Source organism: Lithobates pipiens, unplaced genomic scaffold (genome assembly GCF_037356315.1).
Source record: "Lithobates pipiens isolate NorthernLeopardFrog02 unplaced genomic scaffold, aLitPip1_a1.2 Scaffold_10, whole genome shotgun sequence".
In the NCBI taxonomy this organism is placed as follows: Eukaryota; Metazoa; Chordata; class Amphibia; order Anura; family Ranidae; genus Lithobates; species Lithobates pipiens.
Window position 1 is genome coordinate 87,610,644 of NW_027507686.1, and position 20,255 is coordinate 87,630,898.

Genomic DNA, 20,255 nt, shown 5'->3' on the forward strand with positions numbered 1-20,255 from the left:
TGCCTCTAAGGGTAGCAATATGGTTACATTTAATGAAGGTACAACCCTTTTTATTTAGCAACTTACATGGGTGATGATTAAAACAGGCACATCTAAGTATGCAGGCATCCGCGGTAAAGCTGTCCACATAGACCATCCTCCACACCACCATCGACATCATCTCTTCCATGCTGCACTCTACAAGCGCTTCAAGCCTTTCAAATTGCTCTACTGGAGGTTAGTCTTTTGGGAAGACGATGGCAGACTGACAGCGGTGAGAGCCGGCGGTGTGGAGGGCGGTCTATGTGGACAGCTTTACACTGGATGCCTGCATACTTAGATGTGGCTCTTTAAATCATCAACCATGTGAGTTGCTAAATGTTGTACCTTCATTAAATGTAACCAGATTGCTACACTTAGAGGCGCCTTTCTTCTCTTTTATACTCTGGAGCTCCTGCTGGATTTTGCTTCTAATCCCCTTGTGGAGGCTTCCATTTGTGGATGGAGATTTTATGGTAACCTATCACATTGCTATAATCTTTTTATATGGACTATAAACGGAAAGACTTATGAATAAATGGTTGCGGGACAAATTATCTGAGTTTCCATTATTTCTTATGGGGAAATTTGCTTTGATATACAAGTGCTTTAGATTACAAGCATGTTTCCGGAAATACAAATTCAGCTCGCAATCCAAGGTTTTACTGTATCTGTATTGACATCACAGAGGGCTATCTGTAGTGAAAGAATAAATTCAAATATGTATACATCTGCAAGAATGGATACTAAAAAAGATGACTTGCAGACATTAGGGACATGAGGATTTGGAGCCCAGTGAGACAGCTGGGAGCTATGCAAATGCGCTTAGTTAACACAAATCTGTTTAAAAAAAAAGAAAAATAATAAAAAGGTTAAAATTTGTTTGCTTAAAAGGGTGGCTGTGTTTAGACGATCCTCATTGGTCAAGCTACTATTTGTCCTGTGTTAAGCAATGCAGGCGCAAGGTCTAAAAAGCATACAAGAAGCGTAATTTACAAAACTGTTGTTCATATTAACCTTTACAATTTGGATTTCAGTTGTACGGGCCAGTTCACACAAGGGCATTGCGGTAGTGCAAGTTTAACGTTATATTGTGTATTTTAAATACAATTTGCTAAGCCTTGCAACACACTTTCTTTTTAACTCAGCAAAACACACACATTGGTCACATCTGTGCGCTTTGGTGTACTACAATATGTGCATTGTGCAGATATGTTGGGGTGCCGTTCAAAACCAATAGCACTGCAATGCATCTCACTGTGGGCTCAATTCACAAAGCGTATATACTACTTTAGGAACTGCAGTACAATAACTCTTAGCATTTTTTTACTTTTTTTTTGCCAATTACTAAAGTAAGTCTCCCCTCCCCCAAAGTACCCCCACATGTTGAGGGCATGTGGCCTGGTATGGCTGGGGGGGTGCTTACTCAGCCCCCCTTTCCTTGCCTGCCAGGCTTCATGCTCGGGTAAGGGTCCGGTATAGATTTTGGGAGGGATCCCCTCGGCATTTTTAAAAAAGAATGTTGGCATTGGGTTCCCCTCAAAATCCATACCAGACCCGAAGGGTATTTAAAAAAAATGGTTTAATACAGGCAATTCTTTTGTTCCTCGCTGATAGCAGATAAGTAATGGTTGTTAAGGACACAGCGACTGTCCACTGCTTAAGTAATGGTTGTTAGAGGACGCCTGCTAATTAACAATTTATTTACTGGTTGTTAAGGACACTGGCAGGTTCCGGCTCCTTAACAACCAGCCCTAATTGAATATATCCCTTGACTAACATGTGGCTAGACCACAACTTATTCAACAAATGGATTTATTTATTTACATGGTTTAGTGAATTGACTTTAGAGTCAGTTTATATGGTATTTACCTTGTGTTTGTCACTAGTGTGGTAAATGCGTTAAATTGGTGACACATGATCTAATTATCTCATGCAATATTCTTTAGTGAATTAAGCTCTTTGACTCAGAAAAGAACGGCGAGATGCATGTTTCATCTCGCCTGGCAGCTTGGATGTTGTTTAGACTCTGCATGATTATTGTTTGTGAGTGTGATTCTTTGCAGTATTGAATGGATTAATTCATGTTCCCCCTGACTTTGGGCTCTGACACGAAACACATTGGGAGGGGCCTACACCTATGACATCAATGCGCCTACTGAGAAGGCCTGCAGTGCTGGGGAGGCATATGACTTCTATGTGCATGCAATTTGCAATTTTAATATGCGCGTACCTGTAATATTTGTCTAGTGGTTTTGCTACTATGTGCGGCCTCTGCTCTTATTTTCTATTGTGATTGATGTATGTGGCCCACCTGAGTTTGCTATCTTGGATTCGGTTTGCCTGACCAGTGGAGGAGGACCCTTACAGGGCGTTTGAGCTGCTGGCCTGGTTACATGCTGTTACGATCTCTATAATCTGAGGTCCACAACATTTGGTAAGAGGCACATTTGTGGTGGAGGGTCACAAGATCATTTAGAATGTTCCTTGCTGATAAGGGTGGATTCAAGAATCTTCATAACAAATTTGTTTGGTGGATGGACATTTTTTATTTTTTTGCATTTCTCACAAACATATTATGTTGGATTGTTCTTATGTTAGCTCTTATTGATTTAGTGCACTTTTTGATTATTCTTGTATACTGCATATGTATATTCATTTTTTACCTGGTAGTGCACTGGTTTTAGGGGTATATGTTTTAGAACACCTTTGTAGTCTGATGTACACTTGGTGTGAAGTAATTAAAGACTAGCATTGTTTATATACAGAGAATACTATTTGTATCCTTTTGTATCTTTTATGGCCACTGCCACAGATAGAACCCCTTTATTTAATAACCACCAGCTTGCCAGTGTATTGAGCAGTTCTAGACTCTGAATCAGGGGCTGCACTAGGTGGGTGCTTGGGGGTGCTCAAGCGTCCCCAAAAATTATTTAAGCACCCCCATAATCCACACGGTAGTATTTGCAGATGTTAGTATTTTTTTTTTTTTTCTTGCTTGCCTGCATGTTCCCTAGTCCTGCCTGGAAGCTGTGAACTCTTCTTGTGGAAGGATACAGAAGCTGATAATCTTGAGATAGACCCAGCACAGGGGAATTTCAGAGGCGGATGGATATCCACCTTTCTGCTGCCTCCTCAGCCAATGTTAACGACTGTACCCGCCCCCTTCCCCCAGACAGTCTTTTTTTTACTTCTGAGGAGAGGAGATGTCGGCAGCTGGAGGGAAAGGGGAGAGAGAGGAGAGAACACAACCTGTTATGGGGGACACATTCCTCAGCCCCAGCACTAAGAAACAGTGAGTTGTGTTTGCCTGTACTGCTACCAGCATGGAGAGAACAAGCTGGTTTCTACAGTGTGGGAAGGTTACCAGAGGAGAACAAGACCGTTTATCCATCCAGCCATCCTGTATTCTGACACTTGCATTCCTCTCTGCCAGGACAAGTCATATGGTTCTTAAAGAGACTCTGACAGGGAGAAAATGCAGGATTTATGAGTTATCCATCTATCCAACCATTCATCTATCTATCTATCTATCTATCTATCTATCTATCTATCTATCTATCCATTCACTTATCCATCCATCTATCCATTCATCTATTCATTCATTCATCCATCCATCTATCCATTCATTCATGTGTACATTCATTCACTCATCCATCCATTCATTCACTCATACATCCATCCATCTATCCATCCATTCATCTATCCAGCCCTCCATTCATCTATCCATTCATTCATTCATCCATCCGACCATCCATTCTTCATTGCTGGTGTCACAATACAAGAAGAATTGATTGAAAAATTAAAGGATATTCTGATGGCATTATACCAAAATTATACCAACCCTATATTTCGAATACTTTAGTAACCGCACTCCTGATCTCTGCATTGTGTGCATAGCAAATGTCTGAACCCTGCATTGTTACATAGTGCACTCCTGAACCCTGCATTGTGTATGTAGCACACTCCTGATCTCTGCATTGTTTATGTAAGGCCCTCCTGATCTCTGCATTATGTGCGTAGCGCACTCCTGAACTCTACATTGTATATGTAGCACACTGTTGATCTCTATATTGTGTATGTAGTGAACTCCTGATCTCTGCCCTGTGTACGCATCGCATTACTGTACCCTGCATTGTGTGCGTAGCACACTGCTGAACCCTGCATTGTGTACATAGTGCACTCCTGAACCCTGCATTGTGTGTGGGTAGCGCACACCATAACGCTGCACTTTGTGTGTAGCACAAGCCTGAATCCTGCCTTTGTAAATTTCTGTACATAGCGCACCCCTGAGATCTGCAATTTTTTTTTCTCAATAACAGTTTTATTCAAAACATTATAATATACAGTTTAGGTGCATTGCATAGTGATCATATTATAGCTTTAGCATTGCTTCCAGTTTGACACGACTACATCACTTCTAACTCGCATAAATCCAGCTCAAATAATCAAATAATCACGTGTACTCTCCTGATCGTACCATGATGATTTAACTAATCCACGCTAGTCATTATCACCAAATCCGCCTGGAAGAGACATCAAACCTTTTAGAGAAAGGGTGAGGCGAATCCCACTAGGAGATCTAGAAGACCTGAGAGAGTAGTTGGCGGAGCTGAAGAGGACAGGCCTCATCCGGGAGTCTAGAAGCCCATACGCCTCCCCCATAGTAGTGGTGAGAAAAAAGAATGGGTCACTGCGCCTGTGCATCGACTATAGAACCCTGAACAGAAGGACCATTCCCGATCAGTACACCACCCCTCAGATAGAAGATGCCCTACAGAGTCTATTGGGGGCCCAGTGGTTCAGTGCTTTGGACATGAAGAGCGGGTATTATCAGATCCCAATGTGCCCCAAAGATAGGGAAAAGCTTTCCATGGAGAAGTGGCAATTCTACCAACCCTCAGTGACTTACTTGGGACATGTCATGTCCAAAGAGGGCGTAGCGACTGACCCGAAAAAGCTAGAGGCTGTCACTTCTTGGCCCAGGCCCTCCAACATGACTAAAATCAGGGGCTGGTGAAGAATCACAATGGCCTGGGAAGCTGAAAAAAGAGGGACCCAGGAAGAAGAGAGAGTCTATCCAGAGTCAATGGACCTCAGAGTGTGAAGAGGCCTTAGACGGCTGAAGTGGAGCCTCACCACTGCTCCGGTGTTGGCGTATGCAGACCCAACCAAGCCCTACGAGCTCCATGTAGATGCCAGTCGAGACGGACTGGGGGAGAGTACTCTACCAAGAATACAAAGGGTCTTTGTGACCTGTCGCCTATGTGAGTCGAAGCCTGATTCCTGCAGAAAAGAACTATCCGACTCATAAGCTGGAGTTCCTGGCCCTGAAGTGGGCAGTGGTAGACAAGCTTAGAGACTACATGTACAGGGCTGAGTTTGTAGTGAAGATGGACAACAACCCCCTCACCTACTTGCTCACTACTGCCAAGCTGGATGCCACTGGCCACAGGTGGCTCGCCGCCCTTTTGGCCTTTACCTTTAGCCTGAAATACAGACCAGGAGTTGGCAACCGTGATGCGGAGGCTCTATCCAGAAGACCCCCTGAATTCCCCAGAATACTGGACTCAACTCACTCCAGAAGAAGTCAGAGCCCTGTGTGAGGGGACAAGTCACTATGGGAAAGGAGAGGCCAGAGCTGAAGTTGTAGGGGTGTCTGCAACAGGAGTCCCCAGATGTTATTGTGATGTCTCTCAAGTGGTGCAAGAAGGCCTTCCCAAGCTGTCCAGGAAGGATCTTAGGAAGGATCAGGAAGAAGACCCATTGTGTGGACTGCTGAAGAAGGCACTGCAATGTCAACAACGTAATGTACTTCAGAAAAGTCCTTGTAAGGAAGCCAAGCTGCTGCTTAAGGAATGGGATCAGTTGCGGCTGCAACAGGGAGTGGTCTACCGAAGGGGCCCTTCCGACGATTCAGAAGAAAAGTGGCAGTTGCTCCTGCCAGAGAAACACAGAGAGAGGGTACTAATTGCTCTGCATGACCACCATGGTCACCTGGGAGTCGAAAGGACTTTGCAGTTAGTGAAAGACAGATTTTACTGGCCTCACATGAGGAGAGAGGTAGAGAGTTACTGTCATTCCTGCCTCAGGTATATACAATGGAAGACACTGCCACAGAGGGCTGCCCCAATGGGCCATCTGGATAGTCAGGGCCCAATGGACCTGGCCTGCATAGGCTTCCTCTGTCTGGAAAACGACTTGAGTGGAGTAGGGGACATCTTAGTGGTGACAGACCATTTCACCCGGTATGCCCAGGCTTTTCCAACTAGAGATCAACAAGCAATCCCAGTGGCAAAGACTCTTGTTGAGAAGTTCTTCGTCCATTATGGATTACCCCAAAGGATACACTCAGACCAGGGAAAAGACCTTGAAAGTAGACTAATAAAAGAACTACTGGGGTTATTGGGCATACGTAAGTCGAGGACCACACCCTATCACCCACAAGTGGATCCTCGTATATGAAATCAAACCAGAGGGGAGCACTGGACCTATGAAAACCTGGCACCGGAGCCACCTGTTGCCCCTTACAGAGGCGGTTAAGACAAGTATGGAGAAGGAACTCCCATCCACATCCAGTGAAGTCAGTAGGCTGACAACCAGATCTCAGTCAAAGTCCTTGGAAGACGAAGATGAAGACTTAGGGATGAGTTGGCTTTGGCCCACGGAGGCTCCGGAAATTGATATGGAGGTCCTCCCTGAAGCAGAGGAAGGTCATACTGAAACTCCTAGAGCAGAGGCCCCAGAGTTTGTGCCAGCAGTTGACCCTACTGAAGAGTTGGATATTCCTAGTTACTCTCCACTGGTTGAGATTGAAAAAGGGGTTAGAGATACCTGTCAGTTGGACATGGAAACCCCAAAAGTTCCAAGAGAAAAGAGAGACATTCGCCCACCCCGCAGACTGACTTATGACACGTTGGGCAAATGTTCTGAGTCATCACAGTACGTTAGTAAAAGAAACTCTGAACTGCCTGGTCTCCCTACTACTGCTTCACTGACATCCCCACCTCACTTGGCACATCTGTACCTTACATGGTAATCTCAGCTGTGAGTACACAGGACAGCTCCCCACCATATGACAACTGGTGGGAGGCTCACAGTATCTCACATAGATAATAAAGTGCAAAGCCTCTTTAGGGACCAAAGAGTTCAAGTGGGGTAGTGTGTAGTGAGGATATAATTGTGTATTAATGCAATTAATGTGAAGGACAATGTAAATCTATGGAGAATGTTATTCACTAGTATTGGATGCCATCTAGTGACCAAAACTGGAAATGGACTTTAGCTATTTTCCTTCTCTATGGTGTTGGAAAGATAACAGGAAGTGGCTGTGTTTACTTTGGTCATTTTACCTCATCTACCCAGGAGTCTATGTGACCTACCCATGAACACTTTGATATGCAGTGCATGCTGGGTAGGGTATAAAAGGGACTGCAGCGGCCATATTTGGTCTCTTGGAACCACGTTGCCTGCCTGTGAGGAACTGTGTGTGAGGTTCTCAGACGCATTGGTAGATTGTCATGAGGAGTGCAAACCGGACTGTTTGCTGGGTGACTTGACGGAGCCAAGAGCTGATGATCAGACTGACGGGGATAGGAGGTGCTTGTTGGAGCAGCGGAGAGCCGGATCCAGTCGGTGGAGGGACACGGGGCATCTGGCCTAGTCAGTGGAAGCAAGCTGCAGTTGTAGGACTCAATCCATCACTCAGAACTCTGATCCCATTGGTGAGCGGGCTGCGGCCCACTGTTTAATCTATTACACGTACTTAGACTTACTAATAGCCCTTGCTGGAACCTGTTGTTCCACAGAAGCGTAATTGAGCAACTGACACTTAATAGGCTCAAGGCACCATTACACTTTAGTACCTAAGTGTGATTACAAGTTTCTGGAGTTATACCAGGAGTGTTCTAAGTTAACTTTCTCTACTTACCCCTTTGGATTACAATTATTTGAGGAACTATTTAAGCTAGTGAAGAAAGAAGATAAAGGAGGAAATACATTAAGTGAGGCCTCACGTAGACTTTAAATAAGGGGAGCTCCCAGGTCTAGATAGTAACATACTTGCATGTTGTTTATTGTATTTGCCTGTTGACTTATGTTGTGCTGATGTTCTACGTTGGAACGACAATTTCTGTAACCACCTATTTGCTATATTTTCAGTAAAAGTATTCCTGTTTAAGAGTACAAGTGTGTGGTTTACTGTCTTTCCCCACCAGGTGGAGCCAGAGGTTCCTGAGGGATAGACACAGGTACATTATACTGTTTACACTGTATTGTATTATTATTGCACCACAGCTGTGCCAAGGGGACAGAGTCATTCAGAAGGGGGGTTTCTCAGTAAAGTGCAGGCCCAATTCAAATCAGCAGCTCCTTTAGTCACTGCTACAGTAATATAGTAGTGATGGTGCCACCCTTTCTGCAAAAATATTTTGAGAAATTGCAGAGCTGCAATGTGCAAATAGTGGTGAAACCCCCTATATATAGTAATAATAATAAATATAACATTGATGTACATATTTTATTATATTATTATTATATATAGGGGGTTTTACAAATATTTGCACATTTCAGCTCTGAAATTTCTCAAAATATTTTTGCAGAGAGGGTGGCACCATCACTACTATATTACTTACATTGGTTATTCCTATATTGGTTTTACCATTGCACTTATAAGTCCGTTTCTACAATTTTATAGAGGTAGTGTAGGGCTGCGTTGCATTTTTTTACTTTTTATTGATGCCCGTTGGATGTGGGAACCAGCTATATTCTGTGGGTATTGCTTTTGAAATTTTTTTGGGTTGCGCGGTAGTTGTTTTATTTTATTTGGTATGTCCTTTGTATACTGGAGCCAGTGCCCCTGAAAACTGGTGGTCAGTTCCCTTGTATACTGGTGGTCTGTCCCCTTGTATACTGGTAGTCAGGGCAATACATTGGTTGATTTGCACAGAATTTTCCTTATATTCCTATATATTTCACTTATGAAAGTCTGTTTGTGCAATTTTAAGTGTAGGGCTGGGCTGCACTTTTTCTTGCTATTTATTTATATACAGAGGTCAGGTACATACTGATCATCGTTTTACAGGGGGCACACCACTGACAACTAATGTAAGGGGGCACTCTGAGTATTGACCACCAATGTAAAAGGGCACACTGAGGAATGAATGTAGTACTGACCCTTACACTCTATGCTATGTTGTACGGTGAATGTGGCCAACTGATTGCACAATAATAAACCTCCAGTAGTATAGCAATGTTGGGGGTTAATTAATATGCATTTCTGGTTAATTACTGTGCTGTGCTCAGGATTTACTTTTGTGTTGTGCTGGGGGTTTATTACTGTGTTGTACTGGGGGTTAATTGTTGTAACGTGCTGCGGGGTTGTTGTGCAATTTTGGGGGCTAATTGTTGTGCAATGTTGAAGGTTATTTGTTTTGCAGTGCTGGTGGGGGTTAATTACTGTGCCATGCTGAGGGTTAAGTATTGAACCATATCTTTGTTAATTACTGTACTGTGCTAGGAGTTACATAGTAAGGTTGAATAAAGACACCAGTCCATCCTGAGTGAGTGTCTACAATTGTCCCTATCCCTGTACATTGCACACTCATATCAGTCCCTACCCTCAAGGAGCCCCATTCTTATACTAGGGCCAATTTTGGACAGAAGCCAATTAGCCTACCTGCATGTCTTTGGAGTGTGGGAGGAAACCGGAGTACTCGGAGGAAACCCACGCAGGCACAGGGAGAACATGCAAACTCCATGCAGGTAGTGTCATGGTTGGGATTTGAACCAGTGACCCTTCTTACTGCTAGGTGAGAGTGCTAACCACTACACCACTGTGCCGCCCATTCATTTCACAGTTCATTTCACAGTTCATTTCACAGTTCATTTCACAGTGCCCTACTGTGGGCTGATTATTGTGAAGTGCTGTGAGTTAATTATTTTGCTGTGCTGGGGATTATTGCTGAGCTTGACACAAGCTGGGGTTTTTGCATTTATTGCATCAGCTGCGCTTATTTTAATGTTACAATGATAAATTACAAGCCATAGACCATGAAGAAACAGTCACTTGCTGGCCACGCCCATTTGCTGTCCACACCCCACTTGACCATGCCCACATGTGTGCGATAGGCTTTGCACACCACTGTAGCTCCCCCACTTGTTCCTCAAGCACCACCATAGCACCCCCAAAAAAATTGGTCTGGAGCCACCCCTGCTCTCAATTGTATTATAAGGTATCATTTTATACAATTGTTTTATAGTTTAGTGCGGCACATTGGTGCACATATGGTCCTGGTATAACCGCTTGCTGACCATAATGTTTTTTATACGTACGTCAGTCTGCAATTGGTTAAGTCATGCCCAATATTTAGTGCAATTTAGCCACACTATTATTTTTGTCTTTCCTAAGGTGTCACTATTTCTCAGATTTCAAAGTTGGGAGGTTTTGGGGTTAAAGAGGAAAGGGAAAGGATCCCATAAAGTGTGAAAGCTGAGTTTAGTAAAAATAGCACATTCTGACAGGACTATATGACAAAAATAATGTAAAGCCCCATACAGACTATCAGATTTTCTGCTGATTTTTTTCCTGCAGATTTACCAAAACCATGTAGTGCAAGGGCCTGCCTGATTGCATACAAATTGAAGCGCCTAAGGTTTGACCTCATATTATATGGTGTTGGTAAATCTAAAGGAAAAAATCTGCAGAAAATCTGATAGTGTATATGGGGCTTTAGTATTTTAGCAGTAGATGCCTAGTCTCTGGTTCTAAATCTTTGTCCCTTAACATTTAACATTTAACATTATGCAAAAAAGAGAAAGAGCAGAGCCTTAAAACATGTCAGTTGCAACGTTTGGAGTGTGAAGTCTAAACAGGTTTATAGCCTGTCATAGTCAGGAGCATTATGTATATGCACTCTTTATTAAGTGCACCACTGTCTGGGTTGCTCTTTGGACTATTTATCTCCATGAGCTAGCTAATAATGAGGAAGTTTCAACAGTCTAGGCTTATACATCTGGTGGTGTATACACATTGCTTGTAAGTGTGATTTCTTTTTTTGTTTATTATTAACAAATGTCTTATCTGCACTACTGTGCTTTGAGTTTTGTGCTGCTGTTGCAGTGTACAGTACTTCCCTGGTGTTCTATTCATAGAACTGCAATATGGGTTATTTAGGCCAATTGATAATTTACGCTTTTTTCAGAATTTACATTTTTATCTTGCATTATCCTTTGTTTTTTACTATATAGATTTTAATAGGGTGTTTTGGGACTGGGGTCACCCTCCTGGGGAGCACGATAAATTTTGTGTGTTTGTTTTACTGGTATGTGAGTATATCAAGGCACCACAGGGCCTACAGTTTCTTTGCTGTATAACTGAAGTGTGAGATTAAGCACTTCAGCCCCGGAAGGATTTGCCCCCTTCCTGACCAGGCCACTTTTTGCATTTCGGCACTGCGTCACTTTAACTGACAATTGCACGATCATGTGACGTTGTACCCAAACAAAATTTATGTCCTTTCTTTCTCACAAATAGAGCTTTCTTTTGATGGTATTTTATCACCTCTGTGGTTTCTATTTTTTGCGCTATAAACAAAAAAAGAGCAACAATTTTGCTATAAAAAATTTCCCAAAACAAAAAAACAAAACCCTTTTTCCTCAGTTTAGGCCAACATGTATTCTTCTACATATTTTTGGTAACAAAAATCACAATAAGCATATAATGATTGGTTTGTGCAAAAGTTCTAGCATCTACAAAATAGAGGATAGATTTATGTCATTTTTATTACTATTTTTTTTTTACTAGTAATGGTGGCAATCTGCGATTTTTATCGGGACTGTGATAATGTGGTGGTCAGATCGAACACTTTTGACACTATTTTGGGACCACTGGCATTTTTTACAGCGATCAGACCTCAAAATAGCCATTGATTAATGTATAAATGTCACTGGCAGGGAAGGAGTTAACACTAGGGGGCGATCAAGGGGTTAACTGTGTTCCCTGTGTTCTAACTGTAGGGGGATGGAACTTACTAGGGGAGGAGAGAGATCGGTGTTCATACTTAGTATGAGCACACTGTCTGCCTCCTCTCCCCTGAGAGAACCGGGATTTGTGTGTTTACACAAACAGATCCTAGTTCATTGTGCCCACCGGACACACGCATCGGCTCCGGTGACATGCACTGGGCATGTGCGCGCGCCTTCTGTCACATCTTAAAGAAACAACGTACAGCTACGGCGATTCGCCCAGCCGAGCCAACATGCCGCAGTGTAACTACGGCGACTGGTCAGATAGTTTTATAACACTGTTCTTGTTGGAGTTTCTGACACGAGGAAACAAAATACTACCACTACCAAGATGGCCACCTCCCCACAGAGACACAATGCAGAGCAAGCCATGGTAAATTAATAGGCAAAGATCATCTGCAGGGATACCACAAGCAATGCTGTTGAGTAGTCTTTGCCTTTTTTGGGAACAGATTCCAGTTCCTCTCTAAAAGTGTTATTTCTCACATATTTCCTTATATACCTTCAAAAACCTATGCTATTTAAAATAAGATTCTGTTCACATTTCTGTATTTTCAGTGTGTTGCTGCCTTATGAGTTTCTGCTACTGTTCAGCACTAAGTGGAAGGACCCCAGCTCCTTCTAAGCATGTGTGAAACTAAAGAGCCCAGCTTGAACCACCAGTGGAATTAAATAAATGGCAGGGTGGTCCAATGAATTATAATAAACAAAAAACAATGTAAAATCACAGAAAATGGAAATTCTGTGTAAATGAAATCTATATCTGATTTACGTTGGGTGGCTTTTCGTTTTACAACTTTGCAACTGTTGAACTATTGTTTTTTATTGAGCTGAAGTAGAATTATATTCAACTTCTTAAATGGTAATACTAGCTGTGTATCTTGTTAAATCATCAAGTGTCCATATTTTCCACACACAGACTGGATCTACGGAGATATGCCTTTTTCATATACTAGTGGCCCTTGAAACAGAACAGTAAGACAGACTTCCAAAGTCTTCTATACTCTACAGCACTGCTGTAAAACATCATTTGTTAGAGTAAAAGCATATGCCTTCTGTCTGCTTTGAGTTAGCACATGGATGGACAGAGAAAGTAGGATCAGAATTCAACCCGCAGTTTTAAACTTTATGCATCCAATTCTACTCCTTAGAAACAATCCTTTCTGAAGTTTGGAAGTCCATACGTGAATTGCATTTTTATGTGTACGTAATTTTGTTTGCAGAACTATGAAACAATTTTTTCTAAACCTTTTACAGCTGCTAAAATTGCTGCACTGTGATAATGTTTGATCCCCATTCTGCACACAGATAATATTTATGTTACTACTTTTCTCATATTTGCAATGACATTCCTCAGCAAAGCTTCGTGCATTCACTATAGATAGATCTTCAGCAGCTACACTGTGAACCACCACTTCTCCAAGATAGGGATGAGCCGAACACCCCGTTGTTCGGTTCGCACCAGAACCTGCGAACAGACCTAAACTTCGTGTGAACTTTAGAACCCTATTAAAGTCTATGGGACTCGAACGTTCACAATCTAAAGTGCTCATTTTAAAGGGTAATATGCAAGTTACTGTCCTAAAAAGTGTTTGGGGACCTGGGTCCTGCCCCAGGGGACATGGATCAATGCAAAAAAAGTTTTAAAAACGGCAGTTTTTTCAGGAGCAGTGATTTTAATAATGATTAAAGTGAAACAATAAAAGTGTAATATTCCTTTAAATTTCGTAGCTGGGGGGTATCTATAGTATGTCTGTGAAGGGGCGCATGTTTCTGGTGCTTAGAACTGTCCCTGCACAAAGTGTCATTTGTGCAGGAAAAAAAAGTATTTTAAAATCACTTGCGGCTAAATTGTCGGCTCCCGTAATACAGAGAACACTCAATGAGTGTTCTCTCTATTAGCCGACAATTCATTCATTCATTGATAAAAAAAAAAAAAAAAAAGCGTGGGGGGTTCCCCTAAATTTAATTACCAGGCCCTTCAGGTCTGACATGGATATTAAGGGGAACCCCGTGTCAAATTTAAAAAAAAATTGACGTGGGGGTCCCCCTAAATATCCATAACCAGACCCTTCAGGTCTGATATGGATATTAAGGGGAACCCCGCATCAAATTTAAAAAAAAATTGACGTGGGGGTCCCCCTAAGAATCCATACCAGACCCTTTATCCGAGCACGCAACCTGGCAGGCCGCAGGAAAAGAGGGGGGGACGAGAGAGCGGCCCCCCCTCCCTCCTGAACCGTACCAGGCCACATACCCTCATCATTGGGAGGATGCTTTGGGGGTCTGTGACCCCTCAAAGCACCTTGTCCCCATGTTGATGAGGACAAGGGCCTCATCCTCACAACCCTGGCCGGTGGTTGTGAGGGTCTGCGGGCGGGGGGCTTATCAGAATCTGGAAGCCCCCTTTAACAAGGGGACCCCCAGATCCCGGCCCCCCCGTTTGAAATGGTAAGGGGGTACAAAAGTACCCCTACCATTTCACAAAGAAAGTGTCAAATGGTTAAATAAGACAAACACACTTTTGAAAAATAATTTTTTTTTAAAAAAGTTTCCAGCGGTGCTAATCCACTCTTGCTATCCAGCGACAAATCTCCGGGGTCCAGCGATGGATGATCATATCCAGCGACGGGGTATCTCTCAGTACAGCGCTGTCCATACATCCTTCTTCTGTCTCCATTGCGGAGACACTGCAGAGATCCCAGCGCTGACGTTTCTTATATTAGGAGGGCGGGGCCACTCGTCACCTGACCCCGCCCCCTCTGACGCTGGTGAAGGGAGCCAGGGGTTCCCCAGTGACGTATGTGTGACCCCGCCCCCTCTGATGTAACGGAAACCTGCGTTACATCAGAGGGGGCGGGGTCACCCACACGTCACTGGTGAACCCCTGGCTTCCCTCTCCAGCGTCAGAGGGGCGGGGTCAGGTGACGGGTGGCCCCACCCTCCTAATATAAGAAACGTCAGCGCTGGGATCTCCGCAGTCTCCGCAGTGGAGACAGAAGACGGATGTATGGACAACGCTGGACTGAGAGATCCCCCGTCGCTGGATATGATCATCCATCGCTGGACCCCGGAGACCCGTCGCTGGATAGCAAGAGTGGATTAGCACCGCTGGAATCTTTTTTTATTTTTTTTATTTTTAATAAAGGAATTTTTCAAAAGTGTGTTTGTCTTATTTAACCATTTTGACACTTTCTTTGTGAAATGGTAGGGGTACTTTTGTACCCCCTTACCATTTCAAACAGGGGGGGGCCGGGATCTGGGGGTCCCCTTGTTAAAGGGGGCTTCCAGATTCTGATAAGCCCCCCGCCCGCAGACTCTCACAACCACCAGCCAGGGTTGTGAGGATGAGGCCCTTGTCCTCATCAACATGGGGACAAGGTGCTTTGAGGGGTCACAGACCCCCAAAGCATCCTCCCAATGTTGAGGGTATGTGGCCTGGTACGGTTCAGGAGGGAGGGGGGGCCGCTCTCTCGTCCCCCCCTCTTTTCCTGCGGCCTGCCAGGTTGCGTGCTCGGATAAAGGGTCTGGTATGGATTTTTGACCCCCACGTCAATTTTTTTTAAAATTTGATGCGGGGTTCCCCTTAATATCCATATCAGACCTGATGGGTCTGGTTATGGATATTTAGGGGGACCCCCACGTAAAAAAAATTTTTTTTATCAATGAATGAATGAATTGTCGGCTAATACAGAGAACACTCATTGAGTGTTCTCTGTATTACGGGGAGCCGACAATTTAGCCGCAAGTGATTTTAAAAGACTTTTTTTCCTGCACAAATGACACTTTGTGCAGGGACAGTTCTAAGCACCAGTAACATGCGCCCCATTCACAGGCATACTATAGATACCCCCCAGCTACGAAATTTAAAGGAATATTACACTTTTATTGTTTTACTTTAATCATTATTAAAATCACTGCTCCTGAAAAAACGGCCGTTTTTAAAACTTTTTTGCATTGATCCATGTCCCCTGGGCCAGGACCCGGGTCCCCAAACACTTTTTAGGACAGTAACCTGCATATTACCCTTTAAAATGAGCACTTTAGATTTCTCCCATAGACTTGTATAGGGTGTTCCGGCTTTTCGAATTTGCTGCGAACAGCCCAAATTGTTCACTGTTCGCTGAACAGGCGAACAGGCAATGTTCGAGTCGAACATGAGTTCGACTCGAACTCGAAGCTCATCCCTACTCCAAGATAAAGCTGGTTTGCACAAACCAGAGATTTTTACTAGAACTAAATCCACAGTCAAGCCTTCCTTAAAACTTAAAGGAATGCTTTATACTTAAAGTATGGGGTGTGTAAAAAAATAAACCTTTATACTTACCTTCATGCTGCAGCATCAGGGTTGAGATACAGCTGTGAATGATCACATGATGGCTGATCACTCAGCTCTTGGTCTGCTGCCAGGAGAGAGCAGTGACTCTCAATTACCACTCTTGACTCCTCCAATGCTCACTGGAGCTTTGAGCTGGGAAGAGGGCAGGAGGGGTTGGCTCCTGCTCTCAGCCATAAAAGACTGAGCCAGCTGTCAGTCAGAAACCTGGGTGGATTCTGACAGTATTGTTGGGATATTTCCGCAGTGCTGCCCCATTTAGCTATGTAGCATCCTCTAGTGTGCTAGAATAGGTAGTGTTAAGATTTTTCTTTGTGTAAGGCTAAAATCACACTGAGACACTTTAGCGCTAAAAATAGCGCCTGCATGGCGCCTGTAAAGAGCCTCTCCTGTCTCTCCAGTGTGAAAGCCAGAGTGCTTTCACACTAGAGCAGTGTGCTTGCAGGGCGGCAAAAAATTCCTGCAAGCAGCATCTTTGCAGTGGTGTATACACTGCTCCTAAAGAGCCCCTGCACATTGAAATCAATCGGGCAGCGCTCCCAAACCGCCAGCGGTTTTAACCCTTTTTCGGCCGATAGTAGGGAGTTAAAACCGCCCCGCTAGCAGGTAAATAGAACTGCTAAAATGACTGTAAAGTGGCGCTAAAAATAGTGCTGCCCACCCCCCCTTCCCCCCCCCCCCCCCCCAGTGTAAAAGTAGCCTCATGCCGCATTGGCACGATCAGAATTCTCATCTGAAAAAGCTCTGATGGTTTTCCCAACAGAATTCCGCTCAAGTCGTCGTGCCTACACAAGGTCACACCTAATTCAGATCGTTTAGAACGCGGTGACGTACAACACGTACGACGGGACTAGAAAAAGGAAGTTCAATAGCCAGTAGCCAATAGCTTCCGTCTCGTAGTTGAATCTGAGCATGCGTGAGTTTTGGCATATCGGAATTGCATACACACGACCGGAATTTCCGGAAAGTTTTTCCGTTAGGAAAATTGAGAACATGCTATCAATTTTTGGCTGGCAGAAATTCGGACAGCTAAATTCCGATGGAGCATACACACAGTCTCATTTTCTGATGAAAAGCTCATCTGTCTTTTTCTGGCCGGAATTCCGATCATGTGTACGCGGCATTAGAGTAAGTAAAATGTTTAGGCATGGCATCATCAGGCAGCAACTCTGGCATCCCCTACTTCTGGAACTTGCTGGAAACATTCAGAAGAATGGATACACATATGTGCTGGCTCAATGGAAACTATGAACCCAAAATACACTGAGAAATGTGATTTTGCAAGCAATACTGAGAACTCACCAAATCAACAATATTTACAATATATATATAAAATTGTCATGTAACAAAGAATCAAATTAGTTCCAAAGGTCAAGTTAAAATAAAATAAAAAAAGTGCTCTCTAGTGTCTCAGGCTATTTATCCACTTTCCAAAACCTACTGGCACTTCTCCTCAAGGGCTAGCATGGAACCCAATAAATATTTAGGCTGGTCAATTTGAATCTCCTGCTCTAAGCTTCCTCCATGATGAGGGAAAGCAATCAAACTCCCAGTCTGTGGCACACTGAACAGGTCAGACCAAACAGTCACTTTTTTTCCTGGATTACTGGATTACAAAGCTTTACAGTGCCACCTATGCTAGGAAGCTACACTATTAGGGCCACTTCCAATAGATTAATGATAGCAGAGCCACAATTCTCCACCAAGAAAGGCAGCAGACACAGAAATAATGCCTCTCCCACAAAGAGTGGTGTGCCTGTGTCATGACTCTGCAGTAGTGTTCTTGTCTGTTTGCTCACCTTTGCACTGTACACTGCAAGCCAAGCCTTGCTGATCAATATTGTGTGTTTGGCTTCCGTGTGCTCATTGCTGTGTGTCCTACGTCTGATCCTACTTACCGACCTTGGCTTGTTTTTGACTGTCCTCATCTGCTTCATATTCCAACCTTTGGCATGTTCTTTGACTATTCCTAGCTGCTTCTTGCCCTGACCTTTTGGCTTATCTCCTGACTATCCTTGTTGTCCCAGGCTCCTGCTTCCTTTATATCCTCCAGTAGTCTACCATGAGCGTGAGTTGGGAGATCCTTGGGGACAGTGGAGCCAGACTGCAGCGAAGTCCATCCCCACCATCAGGGGCCCTGGTGAACACCCGCTGGCTTTTAGATTCCGCACCCTGGGAAATCTCATGGTCTAACTCCCAGTGTGATCCGTGTTGGTGCTCCAGGGTACCTGCTTTCCTAAACCACAAGGAGCTCCATCCACAGCAGTCAGCCGTAGGGTCCACTACCTTAGCGCTGCACTCCTGACCCCAATGGGATGCATCTGTCACCTGACCTCTGGTGACCTGACAGTTTGATCAGCAATGGATCTGGCTGATGATCCATTGCAGGGCATAGTCTATAGACTCGAGACCCAGGAATATAATCAGACCTGGGCAATGCGATTGCTCCAGGATTTGGCTTCCCACTTCAGGCAGCTTCAGGCTTCCTTAGGAACCCTGATTCAGCAACCACAATAGGCGGCTGTACCTATTCCGGTTGCATACAGTCACTGCAGCTGCCAGCTCTGTCCCATTTCTCTGGGAACTCCAAGGCCTGTAGGGGGTTCCTCAGCCAGTGCACCATTCACTTTGAACTCCAGCCTCTAAATTTCTCATCTGATCGGGCAAAAGTAGCCTATATTATTTCCCTCCTCTCCGGTGAGGCTTTAGCCTCGGCTGCCCCCTTGTGGGAGAAGAATGATCCAGTGGTTTCTAGCCTGCCTGACTTCCTGAAGCTCTTTCGGAATATCTTTGAGGAACGGGTCAGGTTTCTTCAGCAGCCAGTGCTCTTTTACATCTTCGCCAAGAGTCTTCTTCTGTGGGACAGTGTGCTCTTCAGTTTCGCATACTAACAGCTGAGTTGAGCTGTAATAATGAGGCCTTAGTTGCAACCTTTTTGCATGGCCTCTCTGACCGAGTGAAGAATGAATTAGTGGGAAGAACCATCCCTGCCGGTCTGAACAATGTCATCTTCTGGTGTAACCCGATCAATATTCCCTCCCTTCATCCTGTGGAGCATCTTCTGCCAGCTCGAGGAACCTATGCAGCTTGCTTGGACCAGGCTAACCCCCCGAGGAACATGCTAGGCACAGAACTTTGGGCCTTTGTCTCTATTTTGGGGGCAAGGGGCATTTTCGTGACTTCAGTGTCCCTTCATGTAGGCGCTTCCTCTCAATCGGTCTTGGCATATCTGGATTCCAGGTCTGTTGGCAATTTTTTGGACTGGAGAACTGCAACGTCTATGAAGCTTACCCTTTCGCCCCCACTACACCACCGGTGGTCTCGGCAATTGATGGCACTGTTCTTCCAGGGGGCCCTATCCACTTCCAGACTCTCCCTGTTAAGATGTCGGTAGGGATACTCCACCAGGAATGGATATCCTTCCTTATCCTAAGGCCTCGACCCCCATCGTATTGGGCCTTCCTTGGCTACAGCTCCACTCTCCACATGTGGACTGGGCTTCTGGCAGACCCTGGCTTGGGGTCCCTCCTGTTTCTCGTCCTGCCTACTATAGGCTGCCCCCAAGGAGAGACTTCCGGTTGCAACCACATCTGTATCTTCCACTCTTCACGCTGCATATAGCAATTTCCGGGATATATTTTGCAAAAAATTAGCTGAGATGCTTCCTCCTCACAGACCTTTTGACTGTGCTATCAACCTTCCTGCCCAGGGGCCGTACCTACCCTCTGTCTATTCCAGAGACCCAGGTCATGTCTCTGCTCTTACTTTGGTTCCCATTTTTGTTCAAGAAATCATCCTTGGGGGTTCCTCCTCATATTGTTTTTGACAGGGGTGTTCAATTTACTTCTCGTTTTTTGGAGAGCCTTTTCCAAATCCC

The 20,255-nt window shown here is 44.3% G+C and overlaps 1 long non-coding RNA gene across 1 annotated transcript in view; it reads right to left on the reverse strand.

Annotated features, from left to right (window-relative positions):
- Positions 1-20,255, reverse strand: part of LOC143942009 (uncharacterized) — an 87,774-nt gene that overhangs the window by 23,701 nt on the left and 43,818 nt on the right. The window lies entirely within an intron of this gene.